At 40.7% G+C, this 21,570-nt stretch overlaps 3 long non-coding RNA genes across 7 annotated transcripts; 1 reads left to right on the plus strand and 2 right to left on the minus strand.

The window, feature by feature from the left end:
• Window positions 1–2,367: 2,367 nt before the first annotated feature.
• LOC26535644 lies at window positions 2,368–3,733 on the minus strand. 3 transcript variants are annotated; one of them, XR_001454349.3, is made up of 3 exons: window positions 2,733–3,710; window positions 2,496–2,653; window positions 2,368–2,437 (listed from the first exon to the last, which is right to left on the minus strand). It is a non-coding gene; the product is annotated as an uncharacterized LOC26535644 (long non-coding RNA). The 3 variants fall into 3 exon arrangements; XR_005560142.1 differs by having other exon boundaries at window positions 2,511–2,653; window positions 2,733–3,706; XR_005560141.2 differs by having other exon boundaries at window positions 2,368–2,653; window positions 2,733–3,733.
• Window positions 3,734–12,575: 8,842 nt separating this feature from the next.
• LOC120320654 lies at window positions 12,576–15,868 on the minus strand. Its single transcript, XR_005560176.1, has 2 exons — window positions 13,750–15,868; window positions 12,576–13,556 (listed from the first exon to the last, which is right to left on the minus strand). It is a non-coding gene; the product is annotated as an uncharacterized LOC120320654 (long non-coding RNA).
• A 783-nt stretch (window positions 15,869–16,651) lies between these two features.
• LOC120320653 lies at window positions 16,652–21,032 on the plus strand. 3 transcript variants are annotated; one of them, XR_005560174.2, is made up of 4 exons: window positions 16,652–17,495; window positions 18,269–20,493; window positions 20,570–20,652; window positions 20,722–21,032. It is a non-coding gene; the product is annotated as an uncharacterized LOC120320653 (long non-coding RNA). The 3 variants fall into 3 exon arrangements; XR_005560172.1 differs by having other exon boundaries at window positions 20,570–21,032; XR_005560173.2 differs by having other exon boundaries at window positions 19,766–20,493; window positions 20,570–21,032.
• The last annotated feature ends 538 nt before the right edge of the window (window positions 21,033–21,570 follow it).

Genomic DNA, 21,570 nt, shown 5'->3' on the forward strand with positions numbered 1-21,570 from the left:
CATTAGGCACGAGCCCGCGTCGTCGTAGAAGTCGAAAAGTCGAAAGCCAAGTCAAATGTGTCAAATTAAATGCGCATTAGTCGCCTCATTACAAAGATCCGACAGTTGAGAAAACCGCAGAGGCTGGACGGCCAAATGTGTCTCGTCCACTCGCCTAGCATATAAACTTGTAGTATTGTAGTATTATTTTGTATTGTATATGAGTATTAAACAATTAAATGGCCAGCAAAATTTAATTGCATAATTAATAAACATTAAAAGCACTTAGCTCTGGCAAACAGAGTCTCTTAATGCCATACAATTTGCAGTCGTTTCTTCAGCTATTTTCACATACTTGCCTCTCTTGGTCTCTCTTTCCATCGCTGTGATCTTCTCTTAGCCGTGAATCTTCACGAGACACGCAACACGCGGCGGATACGTAATTTTTGGTAGTTTACAACAAGGTGAGATATTCCACGTTCGAAATGTTTAGCATGTTTCCATTGAGAACAATACGAGTAGTGGAGTCTTCCGGTTTTTAGTTTTCGCTACAAGTTGTATACCGCTTAAATTTTATTTCACCAGATTTCTAATCATTTTCTATACGGATAAAACATACGTATAATCAATGCAATTTAAAGAATTCCTAATGGGCACAATCCCAATGAAATTGGTCCATCGAGTATCGTTGACGTACTCTTGTAACCCAAAGAAATCCCAAAGGAATCTGACCCAGGCGTGTGTCAACAAAACGAACATAAAAACAAACTAAAAATGTGCCGATAAGGAATTGTATAAATGATTAATGTATACAAGTTAAGAAATAGTCATAAAACACACAGCTTTGATGTACATGGAATGGCACAGCGGACTACCAACTAGAATTAACATAACAGAACGTAAATAGAACAACAGAATGGTGACCTTCACCTACAACTCAGGCGAGACTAGACCCCCTAGACCCCCTAGACCCACCTAGACCTACCTGGGGCCCCAAAATCCACCACAGTCCCCTCTAATGTCTAGTAGCCCCTGAAAAATCTAGTTGGTCATGCGGGACAGCGCCTACGCAATTAGCAGACTGCCCTGCTGGTACGTTTGTAGTACACAGACAAAAAACAAATACAATTCTAAGATTTTAAATAATATTAGGTCTTCTAAGTACTAATTTTAAAGACGCATTTTTTGATTTTTAAAAGCAATTCCCATACAACAAAAGCAAAAAAATAATAATGGATATGTTCATTTGACAAAAATTTCCTAAGTGCAATCAGAAATACCAATCATACCGCACGAAAACCAGATTTAGGTCTATCAGAGTGCCATAGAGAGTTTATGCGCCATGGTATGGTATCCACATCGAAGTCTGCGCTGTTGATTCTGAAATTGAAATTAAAAATTTATTCTAGTCTGGTTTCCCTTGTGCCACGAATTCCCGGCAACTTTTGCTTTCGTTTGCCTTCTTGTTGTTTATTTTGTCATGTTATTTGCGTTTGTCTTTTTCGCACGTAGAACGTGCGACTTGAACTTTGAATTAATTCGTTCAATAATTTACATTTTTTTACCTTACTGTATGGCTCGGCTCTTTGTTTCTCTATTTTCTTCAGTTATTTATTTATTTATTTATTTCTGAGTCGAGCGGGATTGCAGGTTCTTGCTAGCTTGATTCGTAATTTATTTGGATTTACGTGTACCACCAAAGCTTTTATTATGCCCGTAGATTCCAAGAACTCGGCGGCTGTTATGGCTGGTGTGGCCAAGAACCATCTATACGAGTATAGAGCCAGACTTTGGGGTAAACACTTCTCGGAAGTGACAATGAAACCAATTTAAGTGTGTGTAGTTCCCGGCTATGTGCTTAGCATTCGCAAGATACCCACAAGTTCGGCTTCGATAGCCGATTGGGATACGCCTGATGATTCAGATTGGGGTTTACTCACGGTGGCACAATCCATATTATTCAGTCTAAAAATTTAATGCAAGAGATGTGCATATGCCAAAGCTAGCGGGTAAGAAATTATACTGAATGATTAGTAATTACATCATGAACTGAGTGTATTCTTTGTTGTTCAGCACAGTCACACTTTGGAAAGGGCTTGTTCTTATCAGCAAAGAGAAAAGTAGTCATGATTGTGGCTTTACTGGATTAGGACCATGAATCATTTAGAGTCCACCCATTTTGATTATTACACCCACGCCGCGCACAAAGTAAAATATTTTAAACTTCTAGCTCATTCATCCCATATAACAAATACCATATCATAATGACTCACATAAAAATTTTAAATTTATTAAAACAAATGATGATTATCTTTCTTTAAGCATCAAGCATTTTTCGGTAATTACTTCATTTGGAGCAGTGATACTGAAAACGAAAATATGAGAGCATTCATGGGCAGAGTTTATTCTTTTCCTTTATTGGTGCCTTGTGTAGGGAACACAAAATGAAGCTTTTACCCTGGATGGATTTTTCAGTAAATGTTGGTATTGTTTTGGATGCAGTCTCGTCTGGCTACCTTTTAATATCATACCATATATATTTGTGTATATGTCCGTTGTTGTCTTCTTCATCAGCAGCAACAAAAGCTCCTGGCATACATTCCATATGCTTTGGCGGCTTTGTTTGCACATTGACACAGGTGAAACTAATTAGGCCACAAAACCCAGCTCATTTCTGTTTTATTTGTTAGCCAACAAAGCAAAAAAAAAAGAAGAAATATAAATAAAGGAAAGCAGCAACAACAATATCTTACAATTAAAATAAACGGAGGGGCACGTGAACTCATTTCTTTCATTTCGTTTGCAAAAACTAGAGAAAAGCTTGTTGCTTCTTCGGCTTTTGTTTAAACATTTCTCAGTCGATGAACTGTCGTCCAAGCTGAGTCTTCTTACAAAAAAATGATAAAAATAAAAACATGAAACGAGTAAAACTGAAACACTTGCGCTTGGAAATTTTTCGTGTACGAAAAACAACTAAAATTGACCCAAATTTAAGGGCCATCCGTCGGCCAACAGAGCGTATGCGTAATAACATTTTAGTCTCGCTAGTTTTCGCTTTCATGCGAGCAAATCTGCTTAAAACGCTCCCCGCCAAATGCGAAATGCGAGGGGGAAGAACGTGCCCCAGCAAAATGAGTTTCATTTGCAAAGCGCGCGTGAAAAATTCATTAAAAGTCATCACAGTCCGTTGCTGTTTTGTTTTTTGCTTTACCCTGTGCCCAAATACACTTTCTTTTACTTGGGTTAGGAAAGGGTATGGTCGCTTAGCCAATGGGTTTGCCTCTTCTGTGGAGGATAATTTCTTTAAAAAACATTTCTACATTCTTAATTGGTTTTTAACTTTTATTTTTAAAATTTATTTTAAGAGCATAAGAGCACCTTTCTATATTAGCCTTGCACAGATTTCCTTTTTTAATACAAATATTTGGTTGAGGAGAAACACTCATAATTGCAGCATTTTTCACTTTGTTTCTTGGGAATGTGCGCACAAAAAAGTTGCTTATTAAAATTGAGCGAAATTTAATAAGCAGCGTTTTATGCACAACGACTGAGCGAATGAAAGTGCGGAGCGGGAAGCGGGGGGCAGAGTTTTCCTAAGAGTTTTCCCAGTGGGTGGAGGTGGTTGGCTGCCACTTCTGCTGGGCATTTTTTGATGGTGGCCGCAAAATGGCCGACGTCGTAGTCGTCGCCACTTGGATGTGTTGATTATGAAACCACCAAAGTGGGTCTTACACAAGTGTGTCTGCTTTGTAGATCAAGCGGGGGGGTGGGGGTGGTGCTGCTGGGCGTTGGACGGTGGGTGGTGGTGGTGGCAAAAGGGGAAACAGGCGGTGATATCCACCCGCAAGTGGCGCAAAAATGCAGGCAAAGTCACGTTTTGTGAGAGCGACGCCAGTTACCAAATGTGTAACCAAATGGCCGCCATAAAGATGTACTATTCCACCTAAAAACCAGAAAAATAAAAATTCCAGCAAAAAATATGCTAAATATGTATTTTGCATCTGCTTAGGGAAATGAGTTGCTTTGTCTCTAGATGGCGGAGTGGAGTGGGGTTGGGTTGGGGGTGGTTATTTGCTGGCTGGCGAAATGCAGCTGACGATATAAAGGTTGTTGCTATGAAAACAATAGAATAGAATAGAATAGAATAGAATAGAATAGAATAGAATAGACCTCAAATGATAGGAAGTACGAAAAAGTATGTATATATATATGAACAAATATTTCGTATTTTACATCTATTAATTTATATCTTCTATACACTGTACATCTATTACAATAGATTAATGTAAATAGTGTACATATAAATTGTTCTTTATTAGCTTGTTAATGTCATACCTATCCTTAAGGATGTTAATGATAATTTGAATATTTAAAGAACTACACAAATATTGCTATCAAAGTTAATTCCAATGCGTGCTAAAAAGTTTACAAGAACTTATTCCATTCAACTCTCTAACAAGTCCTCACATTCGTACTCCTTTCACTCGTTAGATGGCTTTGTTTTTGCATCTTACTTTCTTATGGCATTTCTAGTTTATTTTGTTAGATGGCAAACAAAATATTAATTTCACTCAAGACACCTCACTTGTCTGCATCTGAAAACTCCACCCGAGAATTTACATTTCAATTATGCCAGCCAGCAGAACCGCCACCCGTCCACCGACCCAAAAAGTTAGTCACCCAGCTGAAGAGACAACTCAGGACGGCAGATATGAATCATAGGTGAGTTGAGACTAAGAGGAAAGGTAAAGACAGATACAGCCTTAAGCCGGGGGAAGCCTACGGGTAAGCAGCTGAAGGATTCGGAGATGGGTTTCCAGAGTTGGCGGCCGGGGGGAAAGTGGAGTACACAAGGACAGGAACCAGGCTGTCTGGCAGTCGCAGGCTGTGTTAGCATTTTCATAACCTTGTCAGCTTGATATGCGCATAAATTTGAACCAGTGCACATTGTTTATTTAAATGACGTCGCTGCCGGTTCCCAGGCGACAACAAACAACCACCCGAAAATCCAAAGCCAAACAACCGAAACTGGGGAGCATACAGCTGGGTAGGTCTATGGGTTTTTGGGCTCGCAAATATTTCAAGTTAGGTTCAAAAAATTGGTTCTCTTGGATCTAAGCTTAAGCTGAAGCTATTAATAATTAAGTGGAGGCTGAGATTAGAAATCATAAAATTTTGAACATTCTAAACTCATGCGGTAAGTTTAAAACCTTTGCAAGCTAAAGAATATTTTACCCATTCAGGCAGATTACTTGCCCTTTCTGTCTGCGAAGTGACCCGTGGTAGAACTTTAGCAACATAAATTACCGCAGAGCAGCTGGAAAGCGAGTGTCAGGCAAAAAGCTGGAAATTTATGCTAAGCGTATGCAGACAACTTCGAATGTGGATAGCATTCGGTCAATGGAAGCAATTTTCTAAGAATTCGAAGACCGTTGCGATGAAAGCAAAAGTCGGAGTGCCTGAAAAACGCTTGTGCGCCGCCAGCGATAAGTGCCTCTACCTCCAATGCTTTTCCAGCAACTTTGGACTTCTACCTTCTGGCATCCGTATCTCCGATTGTCGCCGAATCCGTCGGATCTTTCGTCTGGGCGCAGCACGCGCCCAACGATTTTATCAATGTCAACGACAGTCGCCGTCTGCTGCCTGCCGTTTCATAATTGCCGCAGGCCAAAAACAGCAGCAGAAGCAGCAGTAAAAGCTTTATATTCAGCTTCAGCTGCAAGCTGAGATTCAGATACGTATTCGTTTCAGCTGTGGAATAAAATTCGAGACTGGGGCGTCACTGGATGCAAGTGTCGGAATGCGCGGTCAATAGATACAAAGCGAATAAGAGTGCTTCAATAAAAGATTGTCAGAGTGTGCCACGAAGTTAAGTTACTCTTCGATAAGAAATAAATAGATTCGCTTAAGAAGGGTAAAGAAATGGTATTTATAAAAATACAGATGTGAATAAGAATTCGAACAATTACCTAAAACTATTTCTATAAGATTTTGTAATTTACGAATTTATGTCACGGGAAAGAGAGAAAAAAGTCCGGCTTTGTAATTGCAATTTACCACCGCATTAATTTAACAAGCATATTTGTATTAAATATCCATCAAATTAACAAGTTTCAAATGTTACCTTGCACCAATTACTGGGCGAATAAATAATTCCATTAAGCTCTGAACTCATAGGGTATTGAAATTCACTTGCCTTGAATGCTTTTCACCCATCCGAGCGATATAAAAAATAAAACAAATCGAGAGCTGTCCTCAAAAACGTACGCAGGATGTGGCTGGAATGAAGGTGAAGACAGCGCCGACGATGATGAGTCCGATGGCAATCGGCCCCAAGATGCTGATGATGTAAAGAAGCGTGACAATTCAACAAATATTTAAGTTAAGCCCCATCTCCAGCCGATCCCGATCTCCAGCCGATCCCGATCTCCATCTCCAACCGAGGCCCCCAGGGCCAAAGAATTTGCGCAACTTTCTACGGCGAGCAGAAGGCAGGGCCTCCGCACGATTTTCACTTTTCATTTATGAGTTATTATGGCCAGTTGCTGTGACATCATCGCGTGTAGGGGCACTTGGGGGGCTTTTTGGGGGCAGGGGCAGGGTCAGCCGACTTCGGACCCTGGACAAACCAAGTAAAGTCAAGTGTCAGAAAAGTGAAAACTCCCTGGGCGAGTGTTTGTTTTCGTGTTTGTGTGTGTGTGTGTGAGTGTGTGTGGTGTGTGCGGAATATGGTGTATGGTGTATGGTGGGTATGGTGTGCGGGTTTATGGCTGCCGTCTGTCTCGTTGTTTATTTTTCTTTTTTGGCGATCCAATTTCAAGTGGCCCGCTGTTTATTTATTGTCGGACTGCAACAGCCGCCGCAGCACCCAGCAGCTGTTGCCATAACAAAAAAGCCCAGCCACACAGTGAAATATATATAAACATACATGTCTATAGTATATAGACGCACAATAATTGTTAACAATTGCAGAGGCTTGCAGGCGAAACGGAAAGTTAGCCAAATATCAAAATTAGTCATCACTTAATGGCTGTGGGAGACTTACCCCGGCACTTGGACGGTACTTGTTTTATTGAGATCTCAAATGCAATTTATGGATATTAAATACATATAATCAAATTGAAAAAAATATAGAGAAATATTGCTATTAGATTTCTCTCTCACACAAAGTTGAGCTTGGGGTATTGAAATTATATAGTTTTAATAATACATATATATCGTTAATATCCATGATGGATTTTAAATAACGCCATTCATTGCTTTGCTTATGACTTAATTTCAATAATTTTCACGTCATTCTACGCAAACTATTTAATGTTTGCATTTCATTTGCAATCTCCGGCCGCTTTGCGCCAATTAAAAATTCCGACAAACCGCAAATTCCAAACGGCAAAGACAGAAGTCACTTGGAATTGCATAAATTCCTCAAATAGCCAATGCTCATGGCACTCCATATAATCCAAGCCCTATCCACTATTCACTCGAACAGCTGTCGCCACGGAAATCGGAAACTTTGCCCCAGAACTTTGGATGGAGTATGGAAGGGGCAGTATTTTTCCAGGGGGCAGACGAGAGCTGACACAAATGTCAATAATTCAAACCAAAAGCTGACCACACACACAAGTGCTCCGCCTGACCCATTGCTCATTTGTGCGGCTCATTGAACTCAGGGCGCTTTTCATTTCAACCACCGCTCTATCGCTCTGTTTTGAGTTTCCAGTTTCTTAAAAAACTTTTTGCGAAAATTGCCTGTCACGCGTTTTACTCGCACCCCCGAAAGACGCCAAGGAAAATTAAGACATTTAACGCTTTTTTCATTTCATCTCCAGTTTTGGCTGCTTGCCTCGCAATTTGCGGTTTGCGTGTCCTTTTGACGAGAAGACAGCGGCAAAAGTTTTTCGGGAATTGCGATGTTGCAAGGCCATTAGAAATGGCTCCATGAAATTGGCTAGAAGTTTGCGACGCCTCGAGGAATCTTTGTAAGTATTCTTTTAATTGTTTGTTAACAGCAAGTTTATTTTTAAATGCTGCGAAGGAAGAAACTGAGCAGTAAACGGATCCATTTACTGAATAAGAACTTCACACGATGTATATTTATTAACTGTGAGATAAAAAAATGTATAAAATTTGGGAAAACTTAAAAATTGTTTTATAATATATTCATGCTAGCACTTATATACAGTATCTTTATTTTAGTAATATTTAGTATAAGTAATATATATGTTATATTTATACATTGGTAAGTAGCCTTTGGATTACTTCCAATGCTTCGAGGGTATTAAAAAATCGCCTTTGGCCTTTTCTTCTTATTTTCCATTGTTTATTTGGTCAGGAAACTGGCGACGACACACGATGCGTAATCGTCAGGGGCTTTTGTTGTTTGTTTTGTGGCAACAGGGAGACATCATCTCAGAAAACCACCCCCTGCCCAGGAAATTCCACCCCCTCGGTGAGATTTGATAAACTGCTTTTCGACTTTATTGCTGGTTTGGCCGAAAAAAGCCATTTTTTGTATTTTTGGCAATGCCCAATATTTTCATCATCTCCACTTCGGGTTGTCCACTTTCAGTTCGTTAGATATTTTGTATTCTTCTTGTTTTTTATTGCGATTTTATTTACTTTTATGTGTTTATTATATGGTCTGCTTTTTGAGTTTTGTCGAGCGCAAAATTGAGACATTTTATGGGGTGGCCTGGATGCCTTTGATAGGTTGTAAGCGTTGTCCACTTGGTAACAGCACGAAACTTCTTATGACACTCCATGCTGGGAATTGCTTTTTAATTTGGTTTGTTCTTTGATTGTTTTTATTATTCTTTGACTTTGAGTGAATTGTTTTCAAATTGACGCAGTGGGAATATTAGGGGAGTTAAAGGTGGTTTTAAAGTGAAACAGGACTCCTGTTTTTTGGCTTAAACTTGAAACCATGTAGAAAAAATAATTATAAACTTAATGGGGCCAATACAGTACTCTCAGTTAAAAATAAAACGAGAATTATATATTTTAATATATTTTCCAGCAATTTTATAAAACTAGTTTTACGATAAAAGTTGTATCTTAATTGCAAAACTTTTCTATCTACATTTCCGAGTATCTGCCCAAAATGCTCCAAAACTAAAAACGTTCTTCCGTGAATCTTGCAAACTTTTCTACATGAAATTGACTGAAAATAAGGCTCTGCTCGTATCAACGTTTTTTGCCCTTCGCCCCAGACTTTGCACACCACGCCAACACTTAAAATGCACGCATTACTGCAGACACGCCCCCCTGGCCCGCCCCCTCCTGCTGCATCTAATTATGCGAATGCATTTAAGCGCACAATTTTGAATTTTTTTCTACGCTGCAAAATTAGGTCAGATTTAACATATTCATTAGAACTTGAGCAGCTGCAGTTCGGCGATTAGAGGGGCGATTTGGCGGGAAGCTGTTCTGGGTTGCATAAGTAAATATGTGTGGGTGGTGCAGGGTGGTGGTGTGAGTGGTACAGGGTGGTGCAGGGTAGTGCAGGGTGGTGCAGAGTGGTGCAGAGTAGTGCATGGTGGTTGAGGGGGCAGCAGCTGGAACTCAAAGGAAGCGAGCAGAAAGTTTCAAGCGCGTTTAATGGTGATTACAAGTGCACACATATATGGCAAAAAAAAAACAACGCAAAATGAAAAAAAGCGAAATTATTAGAAAATTGCATTCTACAGCAGCAACAACGACGGCCTCGTTTTGGCTTTGCTTTTGCCCTCACGATAAGCATTCGTTACAAGAGCGAAGAAAAATGGGCGGAAAAGAGGTTAAAGGGGCGAAAGGCGTGAAAAGCTGAAGCAGCCGACAGAAATACCCTAATTTGTTAGAGTCTTAGCGACTACTGTACACTATTGTTAAAAGTATTCATCATAGACGTATTATTACTGTGTATGGATAATTTCTTGCTTGCCAAGAAAAAAAAATTAAATATTATTAAAATTGTATATTAAATTATTCAATTATTCAATATTCGTTCATAAAAATGACTTTAATGTTAAGTGAGAATTTTAATGTTTTTTGAGAATATAAAAATGAATCATTAATAAAAGGGAATCATTTTATCGGTGCGTTTCAGTGGCAGACATTCCCTCGTTCTTGAAGGAATTTCGAGCAACAGATAAGAGCGAGCCAGCAGCAACATATACGGCGGCAACATCAGCAGTAGCAGCAGTCGCATCAGCAGCAGCCGCATCAGCAGCAGCAACCGCATCAGCAGCAACATCGATGGCGTCGAATGTCTCAATACGAGGAGCAGAGCGAACACTTAGGCACGCATATGTATGTGTGTGTGCTGAATGGGGCGTGGCTCTGTCATTGAGCTGCTCTTTTTCGACCGATGTCTCAGCTTTTCAGACACTATTCAGGCACCTCCATACCCCCTTCCTCCCTCCCCCCGTTTGACCAAGATTTAATTAATTCCAAATCTTTACTCCAGACCTACGTACTAGGTATGCTGATGCTTTGTCCCATTGCCGATGATCTGTTTTCACTGTGAAGATTCTCTAAGCTACAGTTAGGTGTATAGTTAAAGAGGTATATTTTTTAATAAATAAATGAAAAAAAAAAGACTTCTAATCATGATATTGCAAGACTACCTCGCATTCAGTGCCAAGATAAGCAGCAGTTCGCCATACTGTAGCTTGACTGTACTGCTTCCTATTCCATTTGCACGAGCACTTCAATTACAAAAGCACGCAAGTCGCCATCATTTAATGGAATTAGTACAATGACAATTGTGGCCAAAGACCAAGGAGATGTTAAAGAAGACGACTTGGCTCAACCCAACTCAACTCAACGCAACTCAACTCAACTCGGCACGAAACTCGACACGAAAACTGGCGATATGAGTGCGGCGGCAATAGAAATAAATTGAATAAATGCGAAGCCAGTCGCAGCAGCAGAAGAACCAAATAAAAGAAAAGAAGACGCGCGGCGAGGTCATTCAGTCGACGACTGATAATTTTCGGCAGATAGGCAATTGCCATGGAATGGAGATCATCAGCAGTAGGAACTTCAACAACAGCAGAAGAGAAAAAAATGGAAAAAAAAATAATATTTGACTTCATATTTTAAAACTCACCTAGTGAGAAAATGTGCTGTTTCGAACATAGCACCAAAACTGGGCTATTGCATATCCCAATAGGATATACGTTTTACATAGTAATGCATAGGGAATTGGTTTCTCGATCGCTATTTCTTGCAGTGCATCGGCCACAGCAGCAGAAGCACCCGGTGGCCCATCCCCAATTTCCAACCATTCATTTCAGTCAGCTGCAGAACAACAAAGACCCGTGTCGATGACAATTAGCGATTGGACGGGATGGGATGGGATTGGATTGGATGGCATCGAACCGCGTGGAATGGGCGCATGATGTTTGTCTCTGACCCAAACATTTTCGGTTTCGGTGGGGTGGCACACCTTTAACCAACTGGTAGCCGGAATATCGGAATATGTAGAGCATGGAGCGTTTGTGTTGCGCCATAAATTAAATCTAACACCCTCCGGCACACAGAAAGACAGGAAAGCCAGCGAGATCGGTTGGCGGCGATAGATCACTCTACAAACTCACCCTGCAAACTCATTTCAAATGGCAAGTGAAACAATGCGAAAAATTACACGCTTCAATGGGCTGTCAAACAATTTATCAAGCCTGAATTTCAACTTACATAAGCTGGGCGCTTTTGGCGAACCTTAAATTGAAAGCTAGCTGAATTTCAATGCAGCTCCAAGTTATCCATCAGTCCAAGGAAACTCCAAACTCCAAAGTGGCCCCTCGAGTGCCATTTCATACGGTATCGGTTAGTCTGCTATCGTGTAGTACCAAACGACTTTAAATAAGCCAATAAATAAGCTAGTGGCAATCGCAGAATTACAAATGCTCTTTCAGTCATTATGAAAACTAAGTTTTGGAACATATAAAATAGAGGTTTCAAATTTTATTTGAAATGACTTAATTATGCATCGTAATAGTTTAATAATGTTCAATGCTTGTACAACAAACAACATGTGTTTTTCAAATAAAGTGATTAATGAAAATGAATTGTTGATAAGCAAGTTAAAGCCATTTCTAATAAGCATCATAATAAAATTCCCCCTTCGAATATCAACCACTCCCATCGGTCATTGCATAGCAACATTTGCAGTTCCATGGAGCACTAAAACCCCCGCATTACTCGCTTAACACTCTCAACTCCCTCCACACACACACACATACTCGTACATGACTGTTTACTTTTGATAACATCACAGTCGTGGTCAATCGTCGTCGTCATCGGTAATGTATCGCATCGAGGTTTGAATGACGCGTATCATTGGCAATTAAATTAAAATTTACACAACCATAAATACGTATAAATAAAAGTACGGCTGCAGCGAAACTGGAAGCAGAAGTTCGCGTAGACAAACATGTGTGTGCTTAGTCGGACATACAAACATTTTGCAATGCCAGATACAAATGTATCTGTATCTGTATCTGTATCTATGGGTTCGTGCGAGCGGAGGAGCGACTGCAGTCGCTTGTGATTTTTCGCCAGTGACATTTTAATTGCTGTTATGTTTTATTGATATACAAAAACTACTAAAGCTAATTGTTTTATTGTTAAATGCGCTTTATTTGCTCTCTGAGTGGCAGCTTAATAATCAACTTTAAATATCATACAATTAGCGCTATTATGGGAAGTTTATACTTATCTGCTTTGCCCCTCTCCATTTCCAACCGATCTCTACTGTTTCTTCAGTTTGCTCGCACTGAATCTTTCGATTTGATGGATTGCAGCCAAGTCTCGCGTTGACATTGCGAATGTTTTCAGCGCGTTAATTGCGCTGGTGGAAGTGAATTATTGAATTGCCTTTATCTGTTCTTGAGTGCTCCGAGATTTGGCATTGAGTGAACTGTTAGTACGTATTTTGCTCATTAAATATTCGATATATTAAAATATTATCACTCCATCGGAATACAACCTTTACAACCTTTTGTTTTGTTATTAAATAACTAAATTTGCTCTCTATATTGCTACTACCTACTTGTTACTCTTTATCATCAAAAGTCCGTCGCTTCAATTACATAATTTCATTAACTCTTCGTACTCGTATCTCAAAATTTGTTTGCATTACTTGCCGCTGCTGCTGCTGCTGCTGCTGCTTCTTCCACCTCCATTGTTCTGCTTCTGGAAAAACACTTGAACTGCTAACTGGTGGGTGACTGTGCTCCTCCTCATGGATTTTGTTCTCTTCGTACTTTTGTACTATTGAAAGTTCGTATGTGTAATGGTTGGAACTCGCAACGATGGAACGTGCACAACAAGAGCTCGTGGATGGACGTAGTTCGTCATCGTCTTCATCATCATCATCATCATCCATATCATTATCACCATCCATACCGTCATCGAATCGAATGGCTCAAATGACATTTCCGCACCTGACGCCCCGTAGCCCCGCCTCCTTGAGAGCAAACCGCCCAAGTCATTCATCAGCAAGCAGCTATAAAATAGCCTGTGCCTTGTCTATATCTCTTTGATACCCTTTTCCAAATGGGGTACAGTAAGTTGAATGTCATTTTGGGGAATGCCTAAATATGTATAAAAAAAACATATATGAATTCCAAGTAAATGTTGTGAGAGTATATTAATCATAATTACATTCCTTATGATTATGATACATGGTTTTAACCGTCAACGAAAACAGTTCAAGTTATTTGTAAATTTCCGGAGTTATTTGTAAATAATGTAACTATCTTACGGATGTCTCAGAAGATGTCTCACCAGAAGAGTATCTGAAGTTGGCCCGTCCGGCGGTTCTTGTTGCGTTGTGCCGCTGTCCGTCCGCGCTGTCCGTCCGTTTGGCACTCCGTCCGTCTCTTTTGCGTCTGAAGTGCGTGCTTGAGTGTTGTGCCTTTGCCTTCCATCCTCTTCTTGTTCTGCTTGTGCTTGTGCTTCTGCTTTGGATTCTCTTAGCTTTTGCTATTGCTTTTTTGGTATCTTGCGTTTGCATTGCGTTCTTTTCATTTGGCTCTTGTGCAATCCCCACACTCACACACACACAAACTCACACACACCCACCCACCCACAGACAATCGCAATTTCTATGGCACTTGTCCATGCCGCCACTTGTCTTCCACTTTATGCGGCCGCCGCTGGCGGTAACTAACCACACCGAGCCACAGCAGAACCACCGAGCCACCGAGCCACCAAGAGCAGCACCAAACCTCCCCACCACCTCCCATTAACGCCCCGAAAAAATAAAACCCAAGACAGACACTCCAATTGATTATTGGCGCTGGCTTTTTTGTTGGTGCTGCTGGTTTGTCTTCACATTTTGCACACGATGATATACATTTTGCTGTGCTACCCTGTACAAGTGGAGGGTTCTTAAAATCGCAGAATATTTTTATTTTTAAGTAAATCTACTAACAATACCATATCAACCAACTTTGGTTTATAAGAACTGTCGGATGTATTTGAGCGAAAAACGTGTTTAAAGAAACGATCTTCAGTTGTTCAAATAAACTGAATTTCGAACAAAAGCTGTCTTAAGTTGCTACAATACCTTTAAAATCCAAACTGTTTATTTATTTGTCTTCTATTGTTTTCTGCCTTATGTAACTGAAAACCAATCATTGCTATTTACCAAGCAAAATGGTGGAGTGCTGGTCTGAAAAAGGAAATGTCAGAACTGGAGTATATTTCAGTCGAACCCTATCCAATCAACATTCGCCATATGCTAATCAATAAGTATCGTCCAGTGCCACCTCGAAAATGATTTTCTCCGCTGGTTCCTCTGCGCCGTGGTATTGTACTTGTATCTGAGTTTTTTTTGCTGGCTCTCATTAACCAGCCGCCTGCCCTTCCCTCTGTGCTTCAATCTTCTTCAGACTCGGCCTGCCCGTAAACCTGAGTCCCCCCATTCCTGCCTTTTGTTGTCATTTGCACTTTTGATTTCATTTGAAGTCCGAATACGAGTCTGGTTCTGAATCCGAGTCCGAGTCCCCGAGTTCGAGTTCGAGTCCGAGATACTCGCAGACATTTCGCTGTCTGATGTTCCTTTGTTGGGTGCTCAACTTTTTGTTTGACTTGTCGCTTCTTTCGTTTCGTTTCGTTTGGTTATGCTTCGTTTTGTTTTGGGTCGTTTTATTATCATATTTTTTGGCATACAAATTAAGTTGCATTCTTTTGGCTGTCGCGTCGTTTATTAGTATATATGTGCGCACTTTTGTTGTTTTGTCATAAGTCAAAAGAAGGTGGCATCTAATAAGCTCGGTACCTTTTGTGGTAAGCCCACACAATGATGAGTTCAGTTGAGCTGAGCTGAGCTGAGATGTTGATTTTGATGTTGATGTTGATTTTGATGTTAATGCTGATGATGATGATCAGCGAGCCATAATCGCTGGGACTATTCAAAGCACGTCAAAAACCGCAGATAGATTAATTACGGAACGGACTTGTTCGCCGCCGGAGGTAGTTTTTTTTTTCTAGTACGAGTATATAGTATTCGTTTTATATTTTTCTTCTTCTTTTTTTTGTGTGTGTAGCCATGAAGTGTATTTCATTTATTCTATAAATTATCGCCACGAATTGTTCATGTGAAACGGGCGTCGAGCTTTTCCATGCCACGCCCCCTCCCACGATGCCGCCCACAATTTGAGCAGAGGTTCGCCATCTTTTCGCTTCCGCCGTTTGCCTCGTGCATCTTAATTACTAGTTTTTTCCCTCTTCTCTCACTCTGACACTCTCACTCCCACAACGAAACGAAATTCAATGAAAAATACTTATTCAAATAGCAGCCAACTATTGAGGCTGTAAAGCCACCAGCAGTAGCAGATACTTTTCCCTATCTGTAGTTGTATCTCTATCTGCGCCTGTGTTTGTCTCTCAGTATCTGTGTATCTGTGTTTCGTTTCGTTTTTTTTTTTTTTGTCGAACGCTTCGCTGGCTGCTTTGCACTTGAGATTCTTATCGCCGGTTGGGGCCACAGCGTTGATTTCCAGATCTTTACAATGCACATTCCCACTACTATATCTCCCTCGATCCGCACTTCTGCTTTCTGTCACCCGCCTGGGAAATGCTTTATGTCTTAGGTAATATTCTGTAGAGAGGAGGCTTTCTAGAGGAGTTGCTGGCACACCTAAAATCATTCGGTTACATAAATTGTCCACAATGTGACGTTTTCCTGGGCCAAGCCAACAAGCCAAGGGCCACAATCAGAAGTAAAGGGTACAAGAAACTATTAGTTCTTAGGTACTTGTAATACCCTTGAATGAAGAATGATAAGCCCCAATAAAACTAATCTTTCTATAGTTCTTTAGAGACAGAACTAAATTAATTTTATAGGTTTTCAATGAGTTGCTCTTTTTAATAATCATTTTTGTCCACACAATTTCCACCTTTTCCCATTTTAGTGGAAATAAGTAATTTAATTAAAATTTGTAATATCAAATTTATTATATGGACCAACCTTAGAATGCAAAGATATTAGGTTAATTAATATGAACGGAGTTTAGGAAGTCTAATTCCTTTTATAAAAGGTGCATTACACCAATTTTAACACAGTACAAATCTATTAGTATTAATAACTTACCTTAGCTTGTCATTTTAACGAAGGTGGCTTCTTTGATTACCGAGAAAGCTTAAGCAGATTTTAAGGTATATTCATCTACAAAGAATAGCCTTTTACGTAGGGTATTAAGAATTGAGAGGAGAGTGCCCCCTGAACTCGAGAACTCGAGAATCCGAGAATCCGAGAGAGATGTCCAACTAAGTTGGGCACTGAAGTGCTCTGCGCTTATGTCTCATTAGAGATACTTTGCCGGCGAATCATCGTCGTTGTCGTGGATGCTTTGCTACTTTGCTACTTTGCTACTTCTGCTGCTGCTGGTGTCTTCTTCTGGGGCCTGACCTCGCAGTGGCGTGGCTTTATAAAAAGACACAGATTAGTAATGCTCTCAAGTGTGGTCCCATTCCAGCCCCCTCCGCCACATCTGTATGTGGGGGCACACAACGCACAACACACAGCACACAAGTGCGAGTGTAATGTGTGTGTAAGTAGCAGCGCAAAGTGTCAGCTTTGGAGGCAGACTTAAGCATAAGAAAGCTTTGCGCCAAGAGGGAAAATGAAAGAAAAACCAACGTTAAATTAGTGGCAATTGTGCGCGACATGTGTAGAGTGCCCGTGGCCACCGCCGATCCCCGAAATCCCCGCACTTACTCGTAACTATTTATTTAGTCGACTTTCGCAGCTTCAGATACATATGTATCTTCTGAGGCTCAAGACGAAATGGCCAGCGATTTGTTGGATAAGTTTCTAAACTGGCGCTGCCCGTAAATATCGCAGATTTCAGAAACTCTATTAATGGCTCTGGTAGCCACTGATGAAGGCACTTCTTCTAAGGTCGAGCCATAAATTACTAACGCATTTGTTACTACAGTAAACTTATTTTGGAACTTTATATGCTTTCTAACCTCTTGCTTAAAAAAAATATATTTGAGAAAAGACTGATTGATTACTAGTAAGGGTAAGTTCCAAATAAAATAGAAAAGATGATTAATAGCCAAAAATTACATTAGCGCTAAGTGAATGACTTTATGAGTACGATTCTTATGTAAATGAGCAATCGCCTGACTGTAGTTGCATACATTTGTCATCATCTTTGCTTAGCAATATTTTTTAGAACTAGATAAGCCGCGGGATTAGCGGATCTAACCAAATCTTAACCTTGTGCACACATTGTCTTGGGTTGATTGGCCTACTCTTTCCGCTTATCATGGCACTCGGACCTCTCGTGATGTGGGCCCTTATTGTGGGCTCTTTTGTTTTGGATATTTTTTTGTGGCTCTTGTTGAGCTATCTAAACATACATTTGGTGGCCGGGACTTGTCGCTAAATTCGCTGATTTGCTTATCGCTTGACGTGTGCAGATACACTTGGCAAATAATCACTCACCGGCCAGCGCAGACTTAAAATGTTTACGGGCCATTTCGCCGCCCTCCCTTTTCTATGGGCAGAGGTCTAAGCATTCAGCATTAAGCAGAAGCGAAGAAATAAATTCTATATTTTTTTTCGCAAAACTGAAAGACTGAAAAGCTGAAAACTGACCCAAAAAGCGACGGGGAAATAAAGGAAAATCCCAAGGCAGACAGATTAAACAAACATTGGGCCGACAGCAGCAGCAGCAGCAGCAGTCGAGCTGAGTCAGTCAGCGCCTTGAAGTGGCTTCTATTTTTGTGGTCACCAGCGGACGAACTGCATAAATTTCAGATTGTGATTCTGTTTCTGTTTCTGTTTCAGTTTCGCCTTCTGTAAATCTCGAGGCAAGTCGGAATGTTCGCTCTGCGTGTGCAATTTGTGCCAAAGTTCTTGTTTAAAGACCGCGCCAAAAGGAGGCCAAACTAATAAAGATGAAATGGAAATTCATTGCGAGAAAACGAGAACAGACGAACTACTATGTGCGATCAGTGGACTGAAGGCGGTGAGGGTTCAAGGCTGTTGGCGCGAGGAAAATGTGGGAAAATATGCCGAGTTGGGTGGGGAAATTGAAAGCTTAAGTGGGCAGGGAATTGTGTGGAGGTGCTGGATACAAATAATCGAGTTAAAAGCATTTACACTCCGTTTCATAGTTCATTACATACAATAATATACTTCCTAAAAAAATTGTAAATATTTTGCTTACATTAAAATCATTATGAGTATGGTAGAAATGTACTTCATAACGACTTGTTTCAAGTGCCGTCTAAATTACGTGCAATGCTTACACATAAATAGGCACATAATTACATTTGACCTGATATCGCATTACCAATTCCCTCAAAATCAATTAGAATAATCCAATTGAAATCACCTGGAAACCACACCAGACTAAGCCCCACAATCATTTCGATAATTGTCGAATTATAAGCCAAACAAGCAGCAATGCTGATCCTTGGATCATTGACGGCCTTCCCCAATTAATCTCACAGAGCTGGGTAAACCGTTTCTAGGGGCAAATGCCCCGAATTAAATTCTAGGAAAAATCCCCTTTAAAGCGTGCGGCACAGCAACAACATGTTGCACGACCCACCACCCCTGGGCAGCAACCGTTTTGTCACAAGTCCTGCCGCAAAGCCCCACTAAAGAGGAGCGCAGGCTGCCACTTTCAGGTTCTGCCGCCCGCAAATAAAAACATTAAATGCTTTGTTGGCCATGTTTGCCCCGTTCTCTCCCCCATTAAGCCACGCCCCCTACCCACCGCCCACCGCGTGGCAACGTGTTGGCCATTCATTCAGTCATTAAGTGGCAGCTGACGCCGCAGGGGGTGGCCACCGACCCCCGACAAGGGGGGGAATGGGATCTGGATCTGGATCTGGGGCACAGCGACTCCCGCAATTTGTGGCCAGCTAAATAATTTTTATTACAATTCGGTTTCGGCTTAATGCTGTTTTAGTCAATTTATTATTAATATCCTCGCTTGGCACTGGCGTCACTATGCGCTTTCGAAATTTTGTGGTTGGATGGTTAGGTCACAGATGGATTTCTATACAAGCTTATTTTGGGCTCGATGCAAGTTTGGCAGACTTGTGTCATATGTGTTATAAATCAATACAAATCATATATATTTTCATTAAAAATCACTGAGTTATATGCATTTATGTGTAAATGGTACACTTTTGAATATCTGTTTATATTTTACTAAATTATTAAAACTTTTACAAAGTGTTTGTTGTTTATATAATTAGTAATAAGCTAAATGATATCAATAAATGCTGATATCTTTTAATAGATGCATATATTGTACAAAACATCCCCTAGAATCGCAGCCTTCGATGCCGGGGACTTTTTGCCATCGGCAATTAAAAACTTTTCCATTCTGTACTGGAGCTCGCTTAGCCGTCAACTAAGTCAACTAAGCACATAAAATACATCCAATGTTGCGGAACCAAGTGAACGATTGAACTTTGCAGTTGGTCCAAGCACACACAAATCAAGCCGAAAACCGCTGTAAAGTTTGGCACTTCTTCAAAGCGCTTTGGAGGCGGCACATCAAATTAACCTTGAAATGTGAATAACATTTCGTCGAAGACTCGCAGCGCATTTTAATTGAATTTAATTAACATTTTACTACGCCCGATACTTTGGATATGGGAAAAGCGACGACGACGACGACGACGACGACGGCGAAACTGAAACCGGCGGACAAACAAATGGACGGACGTGCGGACGGATGGCAATTGGCGGACAAGCCAAAAAGCCAAGTTGACAATGAAGCTGGCGACGCATGCGCGCAGACTAATTGTCTCGCAAAAGGTTAGCGGTTAGCGGCAGGGGGGTGGATTTGGCCCTGAGGGTGGCCAATAAAAAAAGGTAGCAACAACTATATGGGCAACGTGACCCAGACAACAACAAAGCTCATGGTGGGAAACAAACGAACGCTTGTGGGTGGTTCGCCGGCGGAGGAGGCGGTGGCCAGACATTGCACTTGAAATTCAAGACAATGGAAAATTTGTAATGATGGATGTTGTCGGCGATTGGATTGCAAGGTGAGGGACAGCGAAGATGCAGCGGAAATAGCCGTAGAATTTAAATAGATCCTAAACTAATGAATTTACTTTACAGGGTTCGAAAAGGCTTCCTTCCACCTGTCACATTATAACCCATTTTGCCCAGCGATTAACTGGTATACAAATAAAGTATAGCAGGTAATCGAAGATTGGTGCAATAAAAATGAAAAAGGTGTACTTCAGTGTGAGATCTCATCTTACCAACAGCTTGGCTGCAATCTGTAAATGCGGAAAAAAATGTTTGTGCAGGGCGTTGAATGTCCAACTGAAAACCGAAAGAAAAACTCACAGATTCAAATGCAGCCAGAGCTGCAGGCACAGATACAAGAGGCAGGAGTCGTTTGTTGGAGGTACGAGTATATATGTGTTGGAGTCTCGCTGGGATCATATTAAACGCTTAGCTGGACTTAACCACCACCCCCTCCGGAGGCACTTTTGGGACAGAGCTCGTCTGTCAACGGGAATCCAGGAGGGAGCAAGTCAAATGTGTGCATTAAATGTCAATAACCATAACTTAATTCGTTTGGACTTTCATTTGGTTTTCGGTTTTGGGTTTTGGGTTTTGTGCTTTCGGTTTGTCTTTCACATCGTTCATTGTCATTGTTTGCTTTTGAAACAAAGGTCAACTTACGCCCGTCACACATCACCCTCCCCACCTTAAATCCCACAATTCGGGGCTGGAGCTCTGAAATCGAATAGGTCTGCTCACTGCAGAAATATTGACTCAACTGCAGCATTTTTGCAGGGGGCGGTGTAGGTGCACCATAAATCACAATGATGGCCAGACTTGGTCAGTGGCCCAATATTGATTTAGGTCGCCCGGGGAACAGTTTAAGCTAATTGTCAGCCAGAAGAGTTCCAGTGAGATGCTTGACCCGTAAGTAGGTATATATGGAAGAAAGGAAGCCAACTGTTGAATCGAATATATGGTAGGTTATGTTTAAGAAGAATAATCTTTATGAAATAAAAATATATCTCTTAAATGCATGAATAGCTTATCTTTATAGAAATTTAATACTAAATATAATACGTTTTTGTCCTAGTCTTTACAATTTT

This window comes from Drosophila yakuba, chromosome 2L, assembly GCF_016746365.2.
Source record: "Drosophila yakuba strain Tai18E2 chromosome 2L, Prin_Dyak_Tai18E2_2.1, whole genome shotgun sequence".
Lineage (NCBI taxonomy): Eukaryota > Metazoa > Arthropoda > Insecta > Diptera > Drosophilidae > Drosophila > Drosophila yakuba.